This window comes from Camelus bactrianus, chromosome X (assembly GCF_048773025.1).
Source record: "Camelus bactrianus isolate YW-2024 breed Bactrian camel chromosome X, ASM4877302v1, whole genome shotgun sequence".
Classification (NCBI taxonomy): domain Eukaryota; kingdom Metazoa; phylum Chordata; class Mammalia; order Artiodactyla; family Camelidae; genus Camelus; species Camelus bactrianus.
Window position 1 is genome coordinate 90,477,733 of NC_133575.1, and position 23,506 is coordinate 90,501,238.

Sequence of the window (23,506 nt, forward strand, 5' to 3'; positions counted from 1 at the left end):
CGGCTCCCACCACCTCCTTTCGCTCCCGCACCTTACTCTGGCGGTGTTCTGGAGTTGGCCGCCCCCCCCCCCACCCCCACCGGGAATCCTCTGAGTGAACCAAACCCACCCTTCGTCCCATCACAGGCCCTTGCCCACGGTATCCACAGGCAGGGTTTGGAGGCCGTGCTCAAAAAGCTTCCGCTTGATGGCACTGTTGCTCCAGAAATGCCAACCACCCTTGCGAGCGTGGCCTCTCCCTCCGCCCTTTGTGGATCAAAAAAGGCCCAGGGAGGCCCAAGAGCCATCCAGGCCCTGCAAGTGGGGTTGGCTCTACTGGTCTACTGGGGTGTTGCGCGGAGGTGGTGTCTCTCTCCCCTTCGGGGCTTCTCGTGGGCAGAAGGCCGGTACATGTGCGGACAGCCAAAGGGATGCGTGTGTATCCGTGGCTCCATCTCCGCTTCGCTCTAGTCCACACTTCCTGGCGACCGGGGACCCTGTTTATGTCTGCGCACTTGGGGACCGCTACCCATACGGGTCTTCTCAGGCAGAAGCCTAGCTCTCTCAGGACACTGATTCAGAGCTCGAGGTGGCACGGGGACCCGCATGTCCCCTCTTGTTGCGTGGTTGTCTCTCTCCTGCTCTCCTCCAGCTACCTCAACGGGCCTAAGGGCTCCGGAGCAGGCCCAAGAGGGGCTAGGCCACGGGGACAGCGGGAGGAACTGACAGGGACCCGGGGAGCTGGGGTGGATTGTTCCTGCTCACCTCCAGGGGGGCTCGGGAAGTCACTCTGCCAGCGAGTGCCCTGGGGAGGTTGTGGTGGTAGGGGTCCTGGGCAGTGGAGGGGGAGAGGGTGGGGGGCGGGGGCGGGGGAGGATGTGCGCGTATGCGTGCGGGTTTGAAGTCCATGGGACAGGTGCAGAGCTCAGTGTCTCCATCCACACAGATACAGGACCTTGGTGAGGGCCATTAGTTCAGCGGACCCTTCTGGGAAGCTCTCCACGGGAGTGTGTTCCGTACTCTACCCTCAAACCCCGGACTCGTTCGCACCTATGTACTTACGTATTTACGTACGTAAGGGTGCGCGTGTGTCGTAAGGAGGTACGTGTACCAGGGACACACGTGCACTTGCGTATGTGTGCGTATGCGTATGTATTCACATAGACCGTTCCTTCTCTCGTACTTTTCCCCTGTGAGTGCGTTGGAGGTGCCACCGTGGAGGGAGATGTATTATCCCAGTCAAGGCAGAAGCCCTCACCGGTGCACCGTGGCGGCTCCTCACTTGTGCCTCCGCCTTGCGACCCCCTCCCTGCAGTGGGAAAGACGTGGGATTGTTGTGTGCGCGCGCTCGCGGGCTTGAATGCAGGTGAAAGCAAGCCGACGCACAGAGGGCCGTGTCCATCTCGCCTGCTCTCGGACCCCACCGGGCTGACGTAGCAATGTAGGCTCTTTTGCGTTCGTTGGCTCTCAGCGTTGTAGGTCCCCTGGCCTTGGTGTGTCTGTTCAGAGTCAGGTCCTGTCCTGCTAGATCCTCTCCTTTTCTTTTGCGACCAGCAGCCAGGGTAGAGTGCCCTTGTCTCAGCTGGGGCGGGGTGCGGGATGCTGGGGGGAATGGCGGGGAGCAGGGAGGAGCCTGCCTTGTTTCACCTGTCCCTTGTCTTTGGACACTAGGGCCCTCTCTTCTTTCTGCCTCCCTTCCTCCCTGTCATCGATGGAGGCGCCGCGCGCCGAGGCGTGCAGAGTCGTAGTTACCCAGGCGCCAGGTGTGCGTGGTGGCGTCACCGGGGTTCGTTTTCCGGGCTCGGCGTCCACCCGGAGCAAAGCTGTGGGGTAGCTCTTCACTCGCACCGACTCCCCCCCGGTCCCAGGACACAAGGCCTCGTCCCCGGGAAGTCAGTGCAGGGGAGCTGTGTGCGGCCAGGGATGGGAGAGCTTGGTGAATGCTTACCAGCCCGTCATAGGAGCTGCCTGTCAGTGGAGGGTCTGCCTTTCCAGTTGCGGTGGAGGGCGCGGGCTTGCCAAGTTACCCATCGCTATCCCGCCACAGTCCCTCGGGTCCAGAGCCGAGGAGGAGAGCTCTGCGGCTATAAACGCTAAGGTGATGGCTGTGGTTCCCACGGAAGACAGATTGGTGGTGGGGGGAGGTATGATCCAGGTTTGACCCGACACGGTCCTTCCTGTAAGAGCTCCTTCCGTCCGACACCCGCGCAATTTCCAAAGGACGAGTGCGGCTGATTTTTCACACCCTGCTTTCCTCGGAAGTTTTGCTGGTCCCGGGGAGCTGGTACGAATAGTCGCCGAAGACACTGTCGAGGTTGCCTGGGCCGGGGCTGCACGCGGCCCGTTGTTAACCAGCAGCGTGGCGGTCCCTCACTGAGTGAAGGGCGTTGGGCTCTCTCTCTCGTTGCAGAGGAGGCAGAGCGCGGAAGGAAAGGTGGAGAAGGGACATCATCGGGGACGTCGGTCCATCTCTAGGCGCTGGTGTTCTGGGTGAGTGAGTGCTTTCTGTTCCCTTCCTTCTCCTCTTCCAAAAGGGTTTATTTCATCATGGGAAAGAGGCAGTGATTCTGGTATGTCGGCCAGCCTCGAGGAGGAGAGACTCCCAAGGTAGGTTCCCGGCAGCGGGGGGACACTGGTGTACTAGGCCGGAGTTTTCCGCCGTGGCAGAGAAAGGCTCTCGAGGCAGGTCGTGATTGTGGAGTGGGAAGGAAGAGATGCTTGGACGAGCATGTGGATCATCCGTGTACATGCGGGCGATCGGCACGTGGAAACTGAGGTCAGTGTCCTGCAGGACCGGGGAGAGTGGAGAGGAATTGGGCCCGAGCCAGGGCCTGGGGCGTGTGCACCTGCGACCGGGACCCAGATTGGCCTCCAGCTTCTGTGAAGCTTAACTGCCAGCGACGTGATCATTCGGCCGTCCACCTCACCCACGAGAAGCCGCGGTCTCAGCCCCAAGGGGGCACAGGCGGTTGGTGACCCTTTGAGGAGATCCAGGCCTGTTAGGCCTTTGGCCTTTTGTGCTGTGAGGGCAGGAGCCCCGTATGCCTGTTCCTCCCCTCGCCTCCTGAGCACCCTTGGGCCCAGCTCGCTCCACCCTGGCACTCGCCCAGGCCGGGAAGGCCATGGGAGGGCGCTCTTGCTGGATTATTGAGAGGTTGCGCCGGCTGGACGTTTGGGAAGGGGGATGCGGACGAGACTGGGTGACCCGTGAGATTGTGTCTCGCCAGGCACGGGCCGGATGTGACTCGAACTCTGTGCCCACACTCAGTGTGTTTCCCAAGGTCTTCGGCTTGGGAACCGATTGCTAAAGATACAGCTGCAGGTCCACTGCTGGGTGCCTCGATGGGGGAGTCCTCGCTTTTTTGTGGTGAAGGCGGCTTGAGAGGACCCCTCAGAGACGAGGCCACTCAGGGTGGCGTACAAGGGTTTGAGGCGCCCGCCCGTCCCCCGTCCCCCGTCCCGCCAAAGTGGCCAAGATGTTGAGGCACCTTGCTTTTCGCCTGCCAGGTTGGAGCCTGCTTGGCATTTCTTTTTTTCGTCAGCGAAGGGCGGAGGGAGAGGACTGGGGAGAGGCAGGTTGCTGTTTCTGGTGCGATGCTGCCATCAAGAGGAACAGGTCCGCCAGTCGCCAGCCTCGCGGACCCTGTGCTGTCCCTTCCTGGGGAGGAGTGGCAGGGGCGTACAGTCGGGAACAAGGGCCCGGCCCGTGCCCCGGGAAATCAAGAGCTCCGCCAGCGAAGGGGCAGGAGGTGTGACCCGAGGCCTTAGAAGCTCCAGAGACGGGCACCGGGGGAAGGCGCTCGGCCCCCGTCCCGTCCCCCCCCCCACACACACCCCCCCCGGCCCCCCTCCGCCGGTGCCTGGCTTGTAGGGTAGAGGAAGTGGAGGCTCCGGGACTCTGGCGGCCGCCATGTCTGGGCGGGACTAGAGGAAGCTGCTCGGTTGGAGCCCAGGCCAGGCCAGGGGCCGCCCTGGGCTGCCCCGGGGCCGCGGGCTTTTGGCCGCGTGCGTGCCCCTTCCCCTGGGAGTAAGAGCAGGTCCGGCCTGGGCAGGCCCAGGGCCCCCGAAGCCTCTCTGGGCCGCGTTGAGCCCAGCCAGAGTTGTGCTGCCATTGGCAGCAGTGGCGGAGTCCGGCCCAGTGCCGCTTTTCTGTCCAGCTCGGGGATGACGTGGGGAGCCTGGCTACCCAGTGCCAAGGGGGCCCGAGGCCCAGCGAGGGCTCGCAGTCGGAGTCCAGAGGGGAACGGCGCTCTCAGGACCAAGGAGACACTGCAGAAGGAGCCCTTCTCCTGAGCCAAGAATTTCTGCCATTTCCCGGGGTGTCCAGGATTCTGGCACAGGCCTGTCGTGTCCTGTCCCCAGGGCTCCCGGACCCACCTCCTCGAGAGGACAGCACAGGAGAGGAGCCGGGCCGAGCGGACCCCTGGGCCATGCCTTTGCAGACTTCGGCTTTGTCCCGAAGAGGCCCCGAGCCTCACTTCAGCGATGAGAAGGAAGGGCCCTGGCTTCCATTCAGCCCTGGCTCTCCAGGTCTTGACCCTGTGGCCCTGTGCTTGCGGCCGCAGCCCAGCGGGGAAATCAAGAAGAGGTCTCAAGACGCTGCCTAAGGCCCACCTCTGTTGGACTGAGCGAAATGCGCGCGCGTGCGCGCGCCCCCCCCCCCCCCCCCACCTCCCCTATCACCACCCCTCATCCAGCTTGTCTCCCAAGTGCATACTCCGGGCACACGACCGTTCCTTCTAGACCCTGACTGTCCCCACGGGCCTCTTCTGGAGCAAGCCCTGCGGTGGCTCGTTCCTGCGCTTTGCCCAGCTCTTAACCTGCCTGGGGGTCAGCAGGCTTGCGGGGCCGGGGGTGGCTGTAGCGGTGGTGCTGGTGGTTTGGTGGTAACGTACCGGGCGAGGCTTCGAACTCCAGGAACAAGTCTCCAGGCTGGACCCCTCCCTCCACACATTCCACTTGGCTTTCACCCCTCTTGGAAGGTTGCTGACACCCGCCCCCTGCCCCTTCTTTCACACTTGGGAGCCGGCCGAAACTCTGCCAACAGGCGGTCTCACGTGGGCAGAGCCCTTCCTTGGGGCCAGGGCCTGGCCTCCCTGATCTGACTGGTTCCCTGGCCCCAGGTGGTCTCAGTGTGCCCCCCTGGCTAGGGTCAGCGGCTGCCCCTGCGAACCTTGGGCCCCGTGGGAAAAATCTCCGGCGTCCCCCCCAGACAAGAGGACCCGGGTCGTCCACGACGAGGGAGGCCCCCCGAGGACCAAGGCGTCCCCTGGCTGCAGCGTGCCCGTGCCCGTGCCCGTGCCCGTGCCCGAGCCCGAGTCCGAGATAGAAGGCGGAAAACTTTGGCCCTCGATCCCCTCCCTGCGGACGGTGATGTCCATCTCAGCGTGCTGATGTTGGCCCAGTTGTATCCCGTCCCGAGTGGGTCTGGATACCCAGTGTGATACGGGACAGGAAGGGCCTCATGGGGTCCTGTGGGGCATGGCACCCAGACCCTCTGTGGCGGGCGCAAAAGTAAACGAAACACACCCCGAACCGGAAGTGGAGCTGGAACTCGGGATGTGCGGCCCGCCTACGTTGCGCTTCCTTGTCTGGCTCCGGGACCAGACACTAATCGGGAAATTCTCCGTCCTGTCTGCAGAATGCTGCCCCTGACAGGGTGGCCGCCTCCTCCCCCTTTCCCCTCTGTCCACGTTGCTGGACCCGGGGCCTCCGACGGGGCAGCGGCAACGGGTCCTGGGTTCCCCCGGGATCCCACCGGCGGACCTGGGTCCCGCAAGGAGGGCAGAGTTTCGGGGGCCGGACGCCCTGGATGGGGTAGCTTCAGCTCCTGGTTCCGGAACATGGCGGCTGCCGAGGCCACGCCCCCAAGGCTGGGAAGCCCGGCCGGCCTGACAGCCAGGGGCTCCCGGGTGGGCGAGCTCGGCTCCCACCACCTCCTTTCGCTCCCGCACCTTACTCTGGCGGTGTTCCGGAGTTGGCCGCCCCCCCCCCCACCCCCACCGGGAATCCTCTGAGTGAACCAAACCCACCCTTCGTCCCATCACAGGCCCTTGCCCACGGTATCCACAGGCAGGGTTTGGAGGCCGTGCTCAAAAAGCTTCCGCTTGATGGCACTGTTGCTCCAGAAATGCCAACCACCCTTGCGAGCGTGGCCTCTCCCTCCGCCCTTTGTGGATCAAAAAAGGCCCAGGGAGGCCCAAGAGCCATCCAGGCCCTGCAAGTGGGGTTGGCTCTACTGGTCTACTGGGGTGTTGCTCGGAGGTGGTGTCTCTCTCCCCTTCGGGGCTTCTCGTGGGCAGAAGGCCGGTACATGTGCGGACAGCCAAAGGGATGCGTGTGTATCCGTGGCTCCATCTCCGCTTCGCTCTAGTCCACACTTCCTGGCGACCGGGGACCCTGTTTATGTCTGCGCACTTGGGGACCGCTACCCATACGGGTCTTCTCAGGCAGAAGCCTAGCTCTCTCAGGACACTGATTCAGAGCTCGAGGTGGCACGGGGACCCGCATGTCCCCTCTTGTTGCGTGGTTGTCTCTCTCCTGCTCTCCTCCAGCTACCTCAACGGGCCTAAGGGCTCCGGAGCAGGCCCAAGAGGGGCTAGGCCACGGGGACAGCGGGAGGAACTGACAGGGACCCGGGGAGCTGGGGTGGATTGTTCCTGCTCACCTCCAGGGGGGCTCGGGAAGCCACTCTGCCAGCGAGTGCCCTGGGGAGGTTGTGGTGGTAGGGGTCCTGGGCAGTGGAGGGGGGGAGGGTGGGGGGCGGGGGTGGGGGAGGATGTGCGCGTATGCGTGCGGGTTTGAAGTCCATGGGACAGGTGCAGAGCTCAGTGTCTCCATCCACACAGATACAGGACCTTGGTGAGGGCCATTAGTTCAGCGGACCCTTCTGGGAAGCTCTCCACGGGAGTGTGTTCCGTACTCTACCCTCAAACCCCGGACTCGTTCGCACCTATGTACTTACGTATTTACGTACGTAAGGGTGCGCGTGTGTCGTAAGGAGGTACGTGTACCAGGGACACACGTGCACTTGCGTATGTGTGCGTATGCGTATATATTCACATAGACCGTTCCTTCTCTCGTACTTTTCCCCTGTGAGTGCGTTGGAGGTGCCACCGTGGAGGGAGATGTATTATCCCAGTCAAGGCAGAAGCCCTCACCGGTGCACCGTGGCGGCTCCTCACTTGTGCCTCCGCCTTGCGACCCCCTCCCTGCAGTGGGAAAGACGTGGGATTGTTGTGTGCGCGCGCTCGCGGGCTTGAATGCAGGTGAAAGCAAGCCGACGCACAGAGGGCCGTGTCCATGTCGCCTGCTCTGGGACCCCACCGGGCTGACGTAGCAATGTAGGCTCTTTTGCGTTCGTTGGCTCTCAGCGTTGTAGGTCCCCTGGCCTTGGTGTGTCTGTGCAGAGTCAGGTCCTGTCCTGCTAGATCCTCTCCTTTTCTTTTGCGACCAGCAGCCAGGGTAGAGTGCCCTTGTCTCAGCTGGGGCGGGGTGCGGGATGCTGGGGGGAATGGCGGGGAGCAGGGAGGAGCCTGCCTTGTTTCACCTGTCCCTTGTCTTTGGACACTAGGGCCCTCTCTTCTTTCTGCCTCCCTTCCTCCCTGTCATCGATGGAGGCGCCGCGCGCCGAGGCGTGCAGAGTCGTAGTTACCCAGGCGCCAGGTGTGCGTGGTGGCGTCACCGGGGTTCGTTTTCCGGGCTCGGCGTCCACCCGGAGCAAAGCTGTGGGGTAGCTCTTCACTCGCACCGACTCCCCCCCGGTCCCAGGACACAAGGCCTCGTCCCCGGGAAGTCAGTGCAGGGGAGCTGTGTGCGGCCAGGGATGGGAGAGCTTGGTGACTGCTTACCAGCCCGTCATAGGAGCTGCCTGTCAGTGGAGGGTCTGCCTTTCCAGTTGCGGTGGAGGGCGCGGGCTTGCCAAGTTACCCATCGCTATCCCGCCACAGTCCCTCGGGTCCAGAGCCGAGGAGGAGAGCTCTGCGGCTATAAACGCTAAGGTGATGGCTGTGGTTCCCACGGAAGACAGATTGGTGGTGGGGGGAGGTATGATCCAGGTTTGACCCGACACGGTCCTTCCTGTAAGAGCTCCTTCCGTCCGACACCCGCGCAATTTCCAAAGGACGAGTGCGGTTGATTTTTCACACCCTGCTTTCCTCGGAAGTTTTGCTGGTCCCGGGGAGCTGGTACGAATAGTCGCCGAAGACACTGTCGAGGTTGCCTGGGCCGGGGCTGCACGCGGCCCGTTGTTAACCAGCAGCGTGGCGGTCCCTCACTGAGTGAAGGGCGTTGGGCTCTCTCTCTCGTTGCAGAGGAGGCAGAGCGTGGAAGGAAAGGTGGAGAAGGGACATCATCGGGGACGTCGGTCCATCTCTAGGCGCTGGTGTTCTGGGTGAGTGAGTGCTTTCTGTTCCCTTCCTTCTCCTCTTCCAAAAGGGTTTATTTCATCATGGGAAAGAGGCAGTGATTCTGGTATGTCGGCAAGCCTCGAGGAGGAGAGACTCCCAAGGTAGGTTCCCGGCAGCGGGGGGACACTGGTGTACTAGGCCGGAGTTTTCCGCCGTGGCAGAGAAAGGCTCTCGAGGCAGGTCGTGATTGTGGAGTGGGAAGGAAGAGATGCTTGGACGAGCATGTGGATCATCCGTGTACATGCGGGCGATCGGCACGTGGAAACTGAGGTCAGTGTCCTGCAGGACCGGGGAGAGTGGAGAGGAATTGGGCCCGAGCCAGGGCCTGGGGCGTGTGCACCTGCGACCGGGACCCAGATTGGCCTCCAGCTTCTGTGAAGCTTAACTGCCAGCGACGTGATCATTCGGCCGCCCACCTCACCCACGAGAAGCCGCGGTCTCAGCCCCAAGGGGGCACAGGCGGTTGGTGACCCTTTGAGGAGATCCAGGCCTGTTAGGCCTTTGGCCTTTTGTGCTGTGAGGGCAGGAGCCCCGTATGCCTGTTCCTCCCCTCGCCTCCTGAGCACCCTTGGGCCCAGCTCGCTCCACCCTGGCACTCGCCCAGGCCGGGAAGGCCATGGGAGGGCGCTCTTGCTGGATTATTGAGAGGTTGCGCCGGCTGGACGTTTGGGAAGGGGGATGCGGACGAGACTGGGTGACCCGTGAGATTGTGTCTCGCCAGGCACGGGCCGGATGTGACTCGAACTCTGTGCCCACACTCAGTGTGTTTCCCAAGGTCTTCGGCTTGGGAACCGATTGCTAAAGATACAGCTGCAGGTCCACTGCTGGGTGCCTCGATGGGGGAGTCCTCGCTTTTTTGTGGTGAAGGCGGCTTGAGAGGACCCCTCAGAGACGAGGCCACTCAGGGTGGCGTACAAGGGTTTGAGGCGCCCGCCCGTCCCCCGTCCCCCGTCCCGCCAAAGTGGCCAAGATGTTGAGGCACCTTGCTTTTCGCCTGCCAGGTTGGAGCCTGCTTGGCATTTCTTTTTTTCGTCAGCGAAGGGCGGAGGGAGAGGACTGGGGAGAGGCAGGTTGCTGTTTCTGGTGCGATGCTGCCATCAAGAGGAACAGGTCCGCCAGTCGCCAGCCTCGCGGACCCTGTGCTGTCCCTTCCTGGGGAGGAGTGGCAGGGGCGTACAGTCGGGAACAAGGGCCCGGCCCGTGCCCCGGGAAATCAAGAGCTCCGCCAGCGAAGGGGCAGGAGGTGTGACCCGAGGCCTTAGAAGCTCCAGAGACGGGCACCGGGGGAAGGCGCTCGGCCCCCGTCCCGTCCCCCCCCCCACACACACCCCCCCCGGCCCCCCTCCGCCGGTGCCTGGCTTGTAGGGTAGAGGAAGTGGAGGCTCCGGGACTCTGGCGGCCGCCATGTCTGGGCGGGACTAGAGGAAGCTGCTCGGTTGGAGCCCAGGCCAGGCCAGGGGCCGCCCTGGGCTGCCCCGGGGCCGCGGGCTTTTGGCCGCGTGCGTGCCCCTTCCCCTGGGAGTAAGAGCAGGTCCGGCCTGGGCAGGCCCAGGGCCCCCGAAGCCTCTCTGGGCCGCGTTGAGCCCAGCCAGAGTTGTGCTGCCATTGGCAGCAGTGGCGGAGTCCGGCCCAGTGCCGCTTTTCTGTCCAGCTCGGGGATGACGTGGGGAGCCTGGCTACCCAGTGCCAAGGGGGCCCGAGGCCCAGCGAGGGCTCGCAGTCGGAGTCCAGAGGGGAACGGCGCTCTCAGGACCAAGGAGACACTGCAGAAGGAGCCCTTCTCCTGAGCCAAGAATTTCTGCCATTTCCCGGGGTGTCCAGGATTCTGGCACAGGCCTGTCGTGTCCTGTCCCCAGGGCTCCCGGACCCACCTCCTCGAGAGGACAGCACAGGAGAGGAGCCGGGCCGAGCGGACCCCTGGGCCATGCCTTTGCAGACTTCGGCTTTGTCCCGAAGAGGCCCCGAGCCTCACTTCAGCGATGAGAAGGAAGGGCCCTGGCTTCCATTCAGCCCTGGCTCTCCAGGTCTTGACCCTGTGGCCCTGTGCTTGCGGCCGCAGCCCAGCGGGGAAATCAAGAAGAGGTCTCAAGACGCTGCCTAAGGCCCACCTCTGTTGGACTGAGCGAAATGCGCGCGCGTGCGCGCGCCCCCCCCCCCCCACCTCCCCTATCACCACCCCTCATCCAGCTTGTCTCCCAAGTGCATACTCCGGGCACACGACCGTTCCTTCTAGACCCTGACTGTCCCCACGGGCCTCTTCTGGAGCAAGCCCTGCGGTGGCTCGTTCCTGCGCTTTGCCCAGCTCTTAACCTGCCTGGGGGTCAGCAGGCTTGCGGGGCCGGGGGTGGCTGTAGCGGTGGTGCTGGTGGTTTGGTGGTAACGTACCGGGCGAGGCTTCGAACTCCAGGAACAAGTCTCCAGGCTGGACCCCTCCCTCCACACATTCCACTTGGCTTTCACCCCTCTTGGAAGGTTGCTGACACCCGCCCCCTGCCCCTTCTTTCACACTTGGGAGCCGGCCGAAACTCTGCCAACAGGCGGTCTCACGTGGGCAGAGCCCTTCCTTGGGGCCAGGGCCTGGCCTCCCTGATCTGACTGGTTCCCTGGCCCCAGGTGGTCTCAGTGTGCCCCCCTGGCTAGGGTCAGCGGCTGCCCCTGCGAACCTTGGGCCCCGTGGGAAAAATCTCCGGCGTCCCCCCCAGACAAGAGGACCCGGGTCGTCCACGACGAGGGAGGCCCCCCGAGGACCAAGGCGTCCCCTGGCTGCAGCGTGCCCGTGCCCGTGCCCGTGCCCGTGCCCGAGCCCGAGTCCGAGATAGAAGGCGGAAAACTTTGGCCCTCGATCCCCTCCCTGCGGACGGTGATGTCCATCTCAGCGTGCTGATGTTGGCCCAGTTGTATCCCGTCCCGAGTGGGTCTGGATACCCAGTGTGATACGGGACAGGAAGGGCCTCATGGGGTCCTGTGGGGCATGGCACCCAGACCCTCTGTGGCGGGCGCAAAAGTAAACGAAACACACCCCGAACCGGAAGTGGAGCTGGAACTCGGGATGTGCGGCCCGCCTACGTTGCGCTTCCTTGTCTGGCTCCGGGACCAGACACTAATCGGGAAATTCTCCGTCCTGTCTGCAGAATGCTGCCCCTGACAGGGTGGCCGCCTCCTCCCCCTTTCCCCTCTGTCCACGTTGCTGGACCCGGGGCCTCCGACGGGGCAGCGGCAACGGGTCCTGGGTTCCCCCGGGATCCCACCGGCGGACCTGGGTCCCGCAAGGAGGGCAGAGTTTCGGGGGCCGGACGCCCTGGATGGGGTAGCTTCAGCTCCTGGTTCCGGAACATGGCGGCTGCCGAGGCCACGCCCCCAAGGCTGGGAAGCCCGGCCGGCCTGACAGCCAGGGGCTCCCGGGTGGGCGAGCTCGGCTCCCACCACCTCCTTTCGCTCCCGCACCTTACTCTGGCGGTGTTCCGGAGTTGGCCGCCCCCCCCCCACCCCCACCGGGAATCCTCTGAGTGAACCAAACCCACCCTTCGTCCCATCACAGGCCCTTGCCCACGGTATCCACAGGCAGGGTTTGGAGGCCGTGCTCAAAAAGCTTCCGCTTGATGGCACTGTTGCTCCAGAAATGCCAACCACCCTTGCGAGCGTGGCCTCTCCCTCCGCCCTTTGTGGATCAAAAAAGGCCCAGGGAGGCCCAAGAGCCATCCAGGCCCTGCAAGTGGGGTTGGCTCTACTGGTCTACTGGGGTGTTGCTCGGAGGTGGTGTCTCTCTCCCCTTCGGGGCTTCTCGTGGGCAGAAGGCCGGTACATGTGCGGACAGCCAAAGGGATGCGTGTGTATCCGTGGCTCCATCTCCGCTTCGCTCTAGTCCACACTTCCTGGCGACCGGGGACCCTGTTTATGTCTGCGCACTTGGGGACCGCTACCCATACGGGTCTTCTCAGGCAGAAGCCTAGCTCTCTCAGGACACTGATTCAGAGCTCGAGGTGGCACGGGGACCCGCATGTCCCCTCTTGTTGCGTGGTTGTCTCTCTCCTGCTCTCCTCCAGCTACCTCAACGGGCCTAAGGGCTCCGGAGCAGGCCCAAGAGGGGCTAGGCCACGGGGACAGCGGGAGGAACTGACAGGGACCCGGGGAGCTGGGGTGGATTGTTCCTGCTCACCTCCAGGGGGGCTCGGGAAGCCACTCTGCCAGCGAGTGCCCTGGGGAGGTTGTGGTGGTAGGGGTCCTGGGCAGTGGAGGGGGGGAGGGTGGGGGGCGGGGGTGGGGGAGGATGTGCGCGTATGCGTGCGGGTTTGAAGTCCATGGGACAGGTGCAGAGCTCAGTGTCTCCATCCACACAGATACAGGACCTTGGTGAGGGCCATTAGTTCAGCGGACCCTTCTGGGAAGCTCTCCACGGGAGTGTGTTCCGTACTCTACCCTCAAACCCCGGACTCGTTCGCACCTATGTACTTACGTATTTACGTACGTAAGGGTGCGCGTGTGTCGTAAGGAGGTACGTGTACCAGGGACACACGTGCACTTGCGTATGTGTGCGTATGCGTATATATTCACATAGACCGTTCCTTCTCTCGTACTTTTCCCCTGTGAGTGCGTTGGAGGTGCCACCGTGGAGGGAGATGTATTATCCCAGTCAAGGCAGAAGCCCTCACCGGTGCACCGTGGCGGCTCCTCACTTGTGCCTCCGCCTTGCGACCCCCTCCCTGCAGTGGGAAAGACGTGGGATTGTTGTGTGCGCGCGCTCGCGGGCTTGAATGCAGGTGAAAGCAAGCCGACGCACAGAGGGCCGTGTCCATGTCGCCTGCTCTGGGACCCCACCGGGCTGACGTAGCAATGTAGGCTCTTTTGCGTTCGTTGGCTCTCAGCGTTGTAGGTCCCCTGGCCTTGGTGTGTCTGTGCAGAGTCAGGTCCTGTCCTGCTAGATCCTCTCCTTTTCTTTTGCGACCAGCAGCCAGGGTAGAGTGCCCTTGTCTCAGCTGGGGCGGGGTGCGGGATGCTGGGGGGAATGGCGGGGAGCAGGGAGGAGCCTGCCTTGTTTCACCTGTCCCTTGTCTTTGGACACTAGGGCCCTCTCTTCTTTCTGCCTCCCTTCCTCCCTGTCATCGATGGAGGCGCCGCGCGCCGAGGCGTGCAGAGTCGTAGTTACCCAGGCGCCAGGTGTGCGTGGTGGCGTCACCGGGGTTCGTTTTCCGGGCTCGGCGTCCACCCGGAGCAAAGCTGTGGGGTAGCTCTTCACTCGCACCGACTCCCCCCCGGTCCCAGGACACAAGGCCTCGTCCCCGGGAAGTCAGTGCAGGGGAGCTGTGTGCGGCCAGGGATGGGAGAGCTTGGTGACTGCTTACCAGCCCGTCATAGGAGCTGCCTGTCAGTGGAGGGTCTGCCTTTCCAGTTGCGGTGGAGGGCGCGGGCTTGCCAAGTTACCCATCGCTATCCCGCCACAGTCCCTCGGGTCCAGAGCCGAGGAGGAGAGCTCTGCGGCTATAAACGCTAAGGTGATGGCTGTGGTTCCCACGGAAGACAGATTGGTGGTGGGGGGAGGTATGATCCAGGTTTGACCCGACACGGTCCTTCCTGTAAGAGCTCCTTCCGTCCGACACCCGCGCAATTTCCAAAGGACGAGTGCGGTTGATTTTTCACACCCTGCTTTCCTCGGAAGTTTTGCTGGTCCCGGGGAGCTGGTACGAATAGTCGCCGAAGACACTGTCGAGGTTGCCTGGGCCGGGGCTGCACGCGGCCCGTTGTTAACCAGCAGCGTGGCGGTCCCTCACTGAGTGAAGGGCGTTGGGCTCTCTCTCTCGTTGCAGAGGAGGCAGAGCGCGGAAGGAAAGGTGGAGAAGGGACATCATCGGGGACGTCGGTCCATCTCTAGGCGCTGGTGTTCTGGGTGAGTGAGTGCTTTCTGTTCCCTTCCTTCTCCTCTTCCAAAAGGGTTTATTTCATCATGGGAAAGAGGCAGTGATTCTGGTATGTCGGCAAGCCTCGAGGAGGAGAGACTCCCAAGGTAGGTTCCCGGCAGCGGGGGGACACTGGTGTACTAGGCCGGAGTTTTCCGCCGTGGCAGAGAAAGGCTCTCGAGGCAGGTCGTGATTGTGGAGTGGGAAGGAAGAGATGCTTGGACGAGCATGTGGATCATCCGTGTACATGCGGGCGATCGGCACGTGGAAACTGAGGTCAGTGTCCTGCAGGACCGGGGAGAGTGGAGAGGAATTGGGCCCGAGCCAGGGCCTGGGGCGTGTGCACCTGCGACCGGGACCCAGATTGGCCTCCAGCTTCTGTGAAGCTTAACTGCCAGCGACGTGATCATTCGGCCGCCCACCTCACCCACGAGAAGCCGCGGTCTCAGCCCCAAGGGGGCACAGGCGGTTGGTGACCCTTTGAGGAGATCCAGGCCTGTTAGGCCTTTGGCCTTTTGTGCTGTGAGGGCAGGAGCCCCGTATGCCTGTTCCTCCCCTCGCCTCCTGAGCACCCTTGGGCCCAGCTCGCTCCACCCTGGCACTCGCCCAGGCCGGGAAGGCCATGGGAGGGCGCTCTTGCTGGATTATTGAGAGGTTGCGCCGGCTGGACGTTTGGGAAGGGGGATGCGGACGAGACTGGGTGACCCGTGAGATTGTGTCTCGCCAGGCACGGGCCGGATGTGACTCGAACTCTGTGCCCACACTCAGTGTGTTTCCCAAGGTCTTCGGCTTGGGAACCGATTGCTAAAGATACAGCTGCAGGTCCACTGCTGGGTGCCTCGATGGGGGAGTCCTCGCTTTTTTGTGGTGAAGGCGGCTTGAGAGGACCCCTCAGAGACGAGGCCACTCAGGGTGGCGTACAAGGGTTTGAGGCGCCCGCCCGTCCCCCGTCCCCCGTCCCGCCAAAGTGGCCAAGATGTTGAGGCACCTTGCTTTTCGCCTGCCATTTCGTTTTTTCGTCAGCGAAGGGCGGAGGGAGAGGACTGGGGAGAGGCAGGTTGCTGTTTCTGGTGTGATGCTGCCATCAAGAGGAACAGGTCCGCCAGTCGCCAGCCTCGCGGACCCTGTGCTGTCCCTTCCTGGGGAGGAGTGGCAGGGGCGTACAGTCGGGAACAAGGGCCCGGCCCGTGCCCCGGGAAATCAAGAGCTCCGCCAGCAAAGGGGCAGGAGGTGTGACCCGAGGCCTTAGAAGCTCCAGAGGCGGGCACCGGGGGAAGGCGCTCGGCCCCCGTCCCTTCCCCCCACACACACCCCCCCCCCGGCCCCCCTCCGCCGGTGCCTGGCTTGTAGGGTAGAGGAAGTGGAGGCTCCGGGACTCTGGCGGCCGCCATGTCTGGGCGGGACTAGAGGAAGCTGCTCGGTTGGAGCCCAGGCCAGGCCAGGGGCCGCCCTGGGCTGCCCCGGGGCCGCGGGCTTTTGGCCGCGTGCGTGCCCCTTCCCCTGGGAGTAAGAGCAGGTCCGGCCTGGGCAGGCCCAGGGCCCCCGAAGCCTCTCTGGGCCGCGTTGAGCCCAGCCAGAGTTGTGCTGCCATTGGCAGCAGTGGCGGAGTCCGGCCCAGTGCCGCTTTTCTGTCCAGCTCGGGGATGACGTGGGGAGCCTGGCTACCCAGTGCCAAGGGGGCCCGAGGCCCAGCGAGGGCTCGCAGTCGGAGTCCAGAGGGGAACGGCGCTCTCAGGACCAAGGAGACACTGCAGAAGGAGCCCTTCTCCTGAGCCAAGAATTTCTGCCATTTCCCGGGGTGTCCAGGATTCTGGCACAGGCCTGTCGTGTCCTGTCCCCAGGGCTCCCGGACCCACCTCCTCGAGAGGACAGCACAGGAGAGGAGCCGGGCCGAGCGGACCCCTGGGCCATGCCTTTGCAGACTTCGGCTTTGTCCCGAAGAGGCCCCGAGCCTCACTTCAGCGATGAGAAGGAAGGGCCCTGGCTTCCATTCAGCCCTGGCTCTCCAGGTCTTGACCCTGTGGCCCTGTGCTTGCGGCCGCAGCCCAGCGGGGAAATCAAGAAGAGGTCTCAAGACGCTGCCTAAGGCCCACCTCTGTTGGACTGAGCGAAATGCGCGCGCGTGCGCGCGCCCCCCCCCCCCCCCACCTCCCCTATCACCACCCCTCATCCAGCTTGTCTCCCAAGTGCATACTCCGGGCACACGACCGTTCCTTCTAGACCCTGACTGTCCCCACGGGCCTCTTCTGGAGCAAGCCCTGCGGTGGCTCGTTCCTGCGCTTTGCCCAGCTCTTAACCTGCCTGGGGGTCAGCAGGCTTGCGGGGCCGGGGGTGGCTGTAGCGGTGGTGCTGGTGGTTTGGTGGTAACGTACCGGGCGAGGCTTCGAACTCCAGGAACAAGTCTCCAGGCTGGACCCCTCCCTCCACACATTCCACTTGGCTTTCACCCCTCTTGGAAGGTTGCTGACACCCGCCCCCTGCCCCTTCTTTCACACTTGGGAGCCGGCCGAAACTCTGCCAACAGGCGGTCTCACGTGGGCAGAGCCCTTCCTTGGGGCCAGGGCCTGGCCTCCCTGATCTGACTGGTTCCCTGGCCCCAGGTGGTCTCAGTGTGCCCCCCTGGCTAGGGTCAGCGGCTGCCCCTGCGAACCTTGGGCCCCGTGGGAAAAATCTCCGGCGTCCCCCCAAACAAGAGGACCCGGGTCGTCCACGACGAGGGAGGCCCCCCGAGGACCAAGGCGTCCCCTGGCTGCAGCGTGCCCGTGCCCGTGCCCGTGCCCGTGCCCGTGCCCGAGCCCGAGTCCGAGATAGAAGGCGGAAAACTTTGGCCCTCGATCCCCTCCCTGCGGACGGTGATGTCCATCTCAGCGTGCTGATGTTGGCCCAGTTGTATCCCGTCCCGAGTGGGTCTGGATACCCAGTGTGATACGGGACAGGAAGGGCCTCATGGGGTCCTGTGGGGCATGGCACCCAGACCCTCTGTGGCGGGCGCAAAAGTAAACGAAACACACCCCGAACCGGAAGTGGAGCTGGAACTCGGGATGTGCGGCCCGCCTACGTTGCGCTTCCTTGTCTGGCTCCGGGACCAGACACTAATCGGGAAATTCTCCGTCCTGTCTGCAGAATGCTGCCCCTGACAGGGTGGCCGCCTCCTCCCCCTTTCCCCTCTGTCCACGTTGCTGGACCCGGGGCCTCCGACGGGGCAGCGGCAACGGGTCCTGGGTTCCCCCGGGATCCCGCCGGCGGACCTGGGTCCCGCAAGGAGGGCAGAGTTTCGGGGGCCGGACGCCCTGGATGGGGTAGCTTCAGCTCCTGGTTCCGGAACATGGCGGCTGCCGAGGCCACGCCCCCAAGGCTGGGAAGCCCGGCCGGCCTGACAGCCAGGGGCTCCCGGGTGGGCGAGCTCGGCTCCCACCACCTCCTTTCGCTCCCGCACCTTACTCTGGCGGTGTTCCGGAGTTGGCCGCCCCACCCCCACCCCCACCGGGAATCCTCTGAGTGAACCAAACCCACCCTTCGTCCCATCACAGGCCCTTGCCCACGGTATCCACAGGCAGGGTTTGGAGGCCGTGCTCAAAAAGCTTCCGCTTGATGGCACTGTTGCTCCAGAAATGCCAACCACCCTTGCGAGCGTGGCCTCTCCCTCCGCCCTTTGTGGATCAAAAAAGGCCCAGGGAGGCCCAAGAGCCATCCAGGCCCTGCAAGTGGGGTTGGCTCTACTGGTCTACTGGGGTGTTGCTCGGAGGTGGTGTCTCTCTCCCCTTCGGGGCTTCTCGTGGGCAGAAGGCCGGTACATGTGCGGACAGCCAAAGGGATGCGTGTGTATCCGTGGCTCCATCTCCGCTTCGCTCTAGTCCACACTTCCTGGCGACCGGGGACCCTGTTTATGTCTGCGCACTTGGGGACCGCTACCCATACGGGTCTTCTCAGGCAGAAGCCTAGCTCTCTCAGGACACTGATTCAGAGCTCGAGGTGGCACGGGGACCCGCATGTCCCCTCTTGTTGCGTGGTTGTCTCTCTCCTGCTCTCCTCCAGCTACCTCAACGGGCCTAAGGGCTCCGGAGCAGGCCCAAGAGGGGCTAGGCCACGGGGACAGCGGGAGGAACTGACAGGGACCCGGGGAGCTGGGGTGGATTGTTCCTGCTCACCTCCAGGGGGGCTCGGGAAGTCACTCTGCCAGCGAGTGCCCTGGGGAGGTTGTGGTGGTAGGGGTCCCGGGCAGTGGGGGGCGGGGGTGGGGGAGGATGTGCGCGTATGCGTGCGGGTTTGAAGTCCATGGGACAGGTGCAGAGCTCAGTGTCTCCATCCACACAGATACAGGACCTTGGTGAGGGCCATTAGTTCAGCGGACCCTTCTGGGAAGCTCTCCACGGGAGTGTGTTCCGTACTCTACCCTCAAACCCCGGACTCGTTCGCACCTATGTACTTACGTATTTACGTACGTAAGGGTGCGCGTGTGTCGTAAGGAGGTACGTGTACCAGGGACACACGTGCACTTGCGTATGTGTGCGTATGCGTATATATTCACATAGACCGTTCCTTCTCTCGTACTTTTCCCCTGTGAGTGCGTTGGAGGTGCCACCGTGGAGGGAGATGTATTATCCCAGTCAAGGCAGAAGCCCTCACCGGTGCACCGTGGCGGCTCCTCACTTGTGCCTCCGCCTTGCGACCCCCTCCCTGCAGTGGGAAAGACGTGGGATTGTTGTGTGCGCGCGCTCGCGGGCTTGAATGCAGGTGAAAGCAAGCCGACGCACAGAGGGCCGTGTCCATCTCGCCTGCTCTGGGACCCCACCGGGCTGACGTAGCAATGTAGGCTCTTTTGCGTTCGTTGGCTCTCAGCGTTGTAGGTCCCCTGGCCTTGGTGTGTCTGTGCAGAGTCAGGTCCTGTCCTGCTAGATCCTCTCCTTTTCTTTTGCGACCAGCAGCCAGGGTAGAGTGCCCTTGTCTCAGCTGGGGCGGGGTGCGGGATGCTGGGGGGAATGGCGGGGAGCAGGGAGGAGCCTGCCTTGTTTCACCTGTCCCTTGTCTTTGGACACTAGGGCCCTCTCTTCTTTCTGCCTCCCTTCCTCCCTGTCATCGATGGAGGCGCCGCGCGCCGAGGCGTGCAGAGTCGTAGTTACCCAGGCGCCAGGTGTGCGTGGTGGCGTCACCGGGGTTCGTTTTCCGGGCTCGGCGTCCACCCGGAGCAAAGCTGTGGGGTAGCTCTTCACTCGCACCGACTCCCCCCCGGTCCCAGGACACAAGGCCTCGTCCCCGGGAAGTCAGTGCAGGGGAGCTGTGTGCGGCCAGGGATGGGAGAGCTTGGTGACTGCTTACCAGCCCGTCATAGGAGCTGCCTGTCAGTGGAGGGTCTGCCTTTCCAGTTGCGGTGGAGGGCGCGGGCTTGCCAAGTTACCCATCGCTATCCCGCCACAGTCCCTCGGGTCCAGAGCCGAGGAGGAGAGCTCTGCGGCTATAAACGCTAAGGTGATGGCTGTGGTTCCCACGGAAGACAGATTGGTGGTGGGGGGAGGTATGATCCAGGTTTGACCCGACACGGTCCTTCCTGTAAGAGCTCCTTCCGTCCGACACCCGCGCAATTTCCAAAGGACGAGTGCGGTTGATTTTTCACACCCTGCTTTCCTCGGAAGTTTTGCTGGTCCCGGGGAGCTGGTACGAATAGTCGCCGAAGACACTGTCGAGGTTGCCTGGGCCGGGGCTGCACGCGGCCCGTTGTTAACCAGCAGCGTGGCGGTCCCTCACTGAGTGAAGGGCGTTGGGCTCTCTCTCTCGTTGCAGAGGAGGCAGAGCGCGGAAGGAAAGGTGGAGAAGGGACATCATCGGGGACGTCGGTCCATCTCTAGGCGCTGGTGTTCTGGGTGAGTGAGTGCTTTCTGTTCCCTTCCTTCTCCTCTTCCAAAAGGGTTTATTTCATCATGGGAAAGAGGCAGTGATTCTGGTATGTCGGCAAGCCTCGAGGAGGAGAGACTCCCAAGGTAGGTTCCCGGCAGCGGGGGGACACTGGTGTACTAGGCCGGAGTTTTCCGCCGTGGCAGAGAAAGGCTCTCGAGGCAGGTCGTGATTGTGGAGTGGGAAGGAAGAGATGCTTGGACGAGCATGTGGATCATCCGTGTACATGCGGGCGATCGGCACGTGGAAACTGAGGTCAGTGTCCTGCAGGACCGGGGAGAGTGGAGAGGAATTGGGCCCGAGCCAGGGCCTGGGGCGTGTGCACCTGCGACCGGGACCCAGATTGGCCTCCAGCTTCTGTGAAGCTTAACTGCCAGCGACGTGATCATTCGGCCGCCCACCTCACCCACGAGAAGCCGCGGTCTCAGCCCCAAGGGGGCACAGGCGGTTGGTGACCCTTTGAGGAGATCCAGGCCTGTTAGGCCTTTGGCCTTTTGTGCTGTGAGGGCAGGAGCCCCGTATGCCTGTTCCTCCCCTCGCCTCCTGAGCACCCTTGGGCCCAGCTCGCTCCACCCTGGCACTCGCCCAGGCCGGGAAGGCCATGGGAGGGCGCTCTTGCTGGATTATTGAGAGGTTGCGCCGGCTGGACGTTTGGGAAGGGGGATGCGGACGAGACTGGGTGACCCGTGAGATTGTGTCTCGCCAGGCACGGGCCGGATGTGACTCGAACTCTGTGCCCACACTCAGTGTGTTTCCCAAGGTCTTCGGCTTGGGAACCGATTGCTAAAGATACAGCTGCAGGTCCACTGCTGGGTGCCTCGATGGGGGAGTCCTCGCTTTTTTGTGGTGAAGGCGGCTTGAGAGGACCCCTCAGAGACGAGGCCACTCAGGGTGGCGTACAAGGGTTTGAGGCGCCCGCCCGTCCCCCGTCCCCCGTCCCCCGTCCCGCCAAAGTGGCCAAGATGTTGAGGCACCTTGCTTTTCGCCTGCCATTTCGTTTTTTCGTCAGCGAAGGGCGGAGGGAGAGGACTGGGGAGAGGCAGGTTGCTGTTTCTGGTGTGATGCTGCCATCAAGAGGAACAGGTCCGCCAGTCGCCAGCCTCGCGGACCCTGTGCTGTCCCTTCCTGGGGAGGAGTGGCAGGGGCGTACAGTCGGGAACAAGGGCCCGGCCCGTGCCCCGGGAAATCAAGAGCTCCGCCAGCAAAGGGGCAGGAGGTGTGACCCGAGGCCTTAGAAGCTCCAGAGGCGGGCACCGGGGGAAGGCGCTCGGCCCCCGTCCCTTCCCCCCACACACACCCCCCCCCCGGCCCCCCTCCGCCGGTGCCTGGCTTGTAGGGTAGAGGAAGTGGAGGCTCCGGGACTCTGGCGGCCGCCATGTCTGGGCGGGACTAGAGGAAGCTGCTCGGTTGGAGCCCAGGCCAGGCCAGGGGCCGCCCTGGGCTGCCCCGGGGCCGCGGGCTTTTGGCCGCGTGCGTGCCCCTTCCCCTGGGAGTAAGAGCAGGTCCGGCCTGGGCAGGCCCAGGGCCCCCGAAGCCTCTCTGGGCCGCGTTGAGCCCAGCCAGAGTTGTGCTGCCATTGGCAGCAGTGGCGGAGTCCGGCCCAGTGCCGCTTTTCTGTCCAGCTCGGGGATGACGTGGGGAGCCTGGCTACCCAGTGCCAAGGGGGCCCGAGGCCCAGCGAGGGCTCGCAGTCGGAGTCCAGAGGGGAACGGCGCTCTCAGGACCAAGGAGACACTGCAGAAGGAGCCCTTCTCCTGAGCCAAGAATTTCTGCCATTTCCCGGGGTGTCCAGGATTCTGGCACAGGCCTGTCGTGTCCTGTCCCCAGGGCTCCCGGACCCACCTCCTCGAGAGGACAGCACAGGAGAGGAGCCGGGCCGAGCGGACCCCTGGGCCATGCCTTTGCAGACTTCGGCTTTGTCCCGAAGAGGCCCCGAGCCTCACTTCAGCGATGAGAAGGAAGGGCCCTGGCTTCCATTCAGCCCTGGCTCTCCAGGTCTTGACCCTGTGGCCCTGTGCTTGCGGCCGCAGCCCAGCGGGGAAATCAAGAAGAGGTCTCAAGACGCTGCCTAAGGCCCACCTCTGTTGGACTGAGCGAAATGCGCGCGCGTGCGCGCGCCCCCCCCCCCACCTCCCCTATCACCACCCCTCATCCAGCTTGTCTCCCAAGTGCATACTCCGGGCACACGACCGTTCCTTCTAGACCCTGACTGTCCCCACGGGCCTCTTCTGGAGCAAGCCCTGCGGTGGCTCGTTCCTGCGCTTTGCCCAGCTCTTAACCTGCCTGGGGGTCAGCAGGCTTGCGGGGCCGGGGGTGGCTGTAGCGGTGGTGCTGGTGGTTTGGTGGTAACGTACCGGGCGAGGCTTCGAACTCCAGGAACAAGTCTCCAGGCTGGACCCCTCCCTCCACACATTCCACTTGGCTTTCACCCCTCTTGGAAGGTTGCTGACACCCGCCCCCTGCCCCTTCTTTCACACTTGGGAGCCGGCCGAAACTCTGCCAACAGGCGGTCTCACGTGGGCAGAGCCCTTCCTTGGGGCCAGGGCCTGGCCTCCCTGATCTGACTGGTTCCCTGGCCCCAGGTGGTCTCAGTGTGCCCCCCTGGCTAGGGTCAGCGGCTGCCCCTGCGAACCTTGGGCCCCGTGGGAAAAATCTCCGGCGTCCCCCCAAACAAGAGGACCCGGGTCGTCCACGACGAGGGAGGCCCCCCGAGGACCAAGGCGTCCCCTGGCTGCAGCGTGCCCGTGCCCGTGCCCGTGCCCGTGCCCGTGCCCGAGCCCGAGTCCGAGATAGAAGGCGGAAAACTTTGGCCCTCGATCCCCTCCCTGCGGACGGTGATGTCCATCTCAGCGTGCTGATGTTGGCCCAGTTGTATCCCGTCCCGAGTGGGTCTGGATACCCAGTGTGATACGGGACAGGAAGGGCCTCATGGGGTCCTGTGGGGCATGGCACCCAGACCCTCTGTGGCGGGCGCAAAAGTAAACGAAACACACCCCGAACCGGAAGTGGAGCTGGAACTCGGGATGTGCGGCCCGCCTACGTTGCGCTTCCTTGTCTGGCTCCGGGACCAGACACTAATCGGGAAATTCTCCGTCCTGTCTGCAGAATGCTGCCCCTGACAGGGTGGCCGCCTCCTCCCCCTTTCCCCTCTGTCCACGTTGCTGGACCCGGGGCCTCCGACGGGGCAGCGGCAACGGGTCCTGGGTTCCCCCGGGATCCCGCCGGCGGACCTGGGTCCCGCAAGGAGGGCAGAGTTTCGGGGGCCGGACGCCCTGGATGGGGTAGCTTCAGCTCCTGGTTCCGGAACATGGCGGCTGCCGAGGCCACGCCCCCAAGGCT

General features: G+C 63.8%; 1 long non-coding RNA gene across 3 annotated transcripts in view; it reads left to right on the forward strand.

Annotated features, from left to right (window-relative positions):
* The window catches only part of LOC141576433 (uncharacterized), a 75,746-nt gene that overhangs the window by 20,572 nt on the left and 31,668 nt on the right, over positions 1-23,506 (forward strand). Inside the window, exons 4-6 of one of the 3 annotated variants that reach the window (XR_012504839.1) lie at positions 2,390-2,469; positions 14,189-14,268; positions 20,057-20,136. This is a non-coding gene — a long non-coding RNA (uncharacterized LOC141576433). The remainder of the gene's footprint in view (positions 1-2,389; positions 2,470-14,188; positions 14,269-20,056; positions 20,137-23,506) is intronic. The other 2 variants (XR_012504841.1, XR_012504840.1) reach the window with 2 other exon arrangements.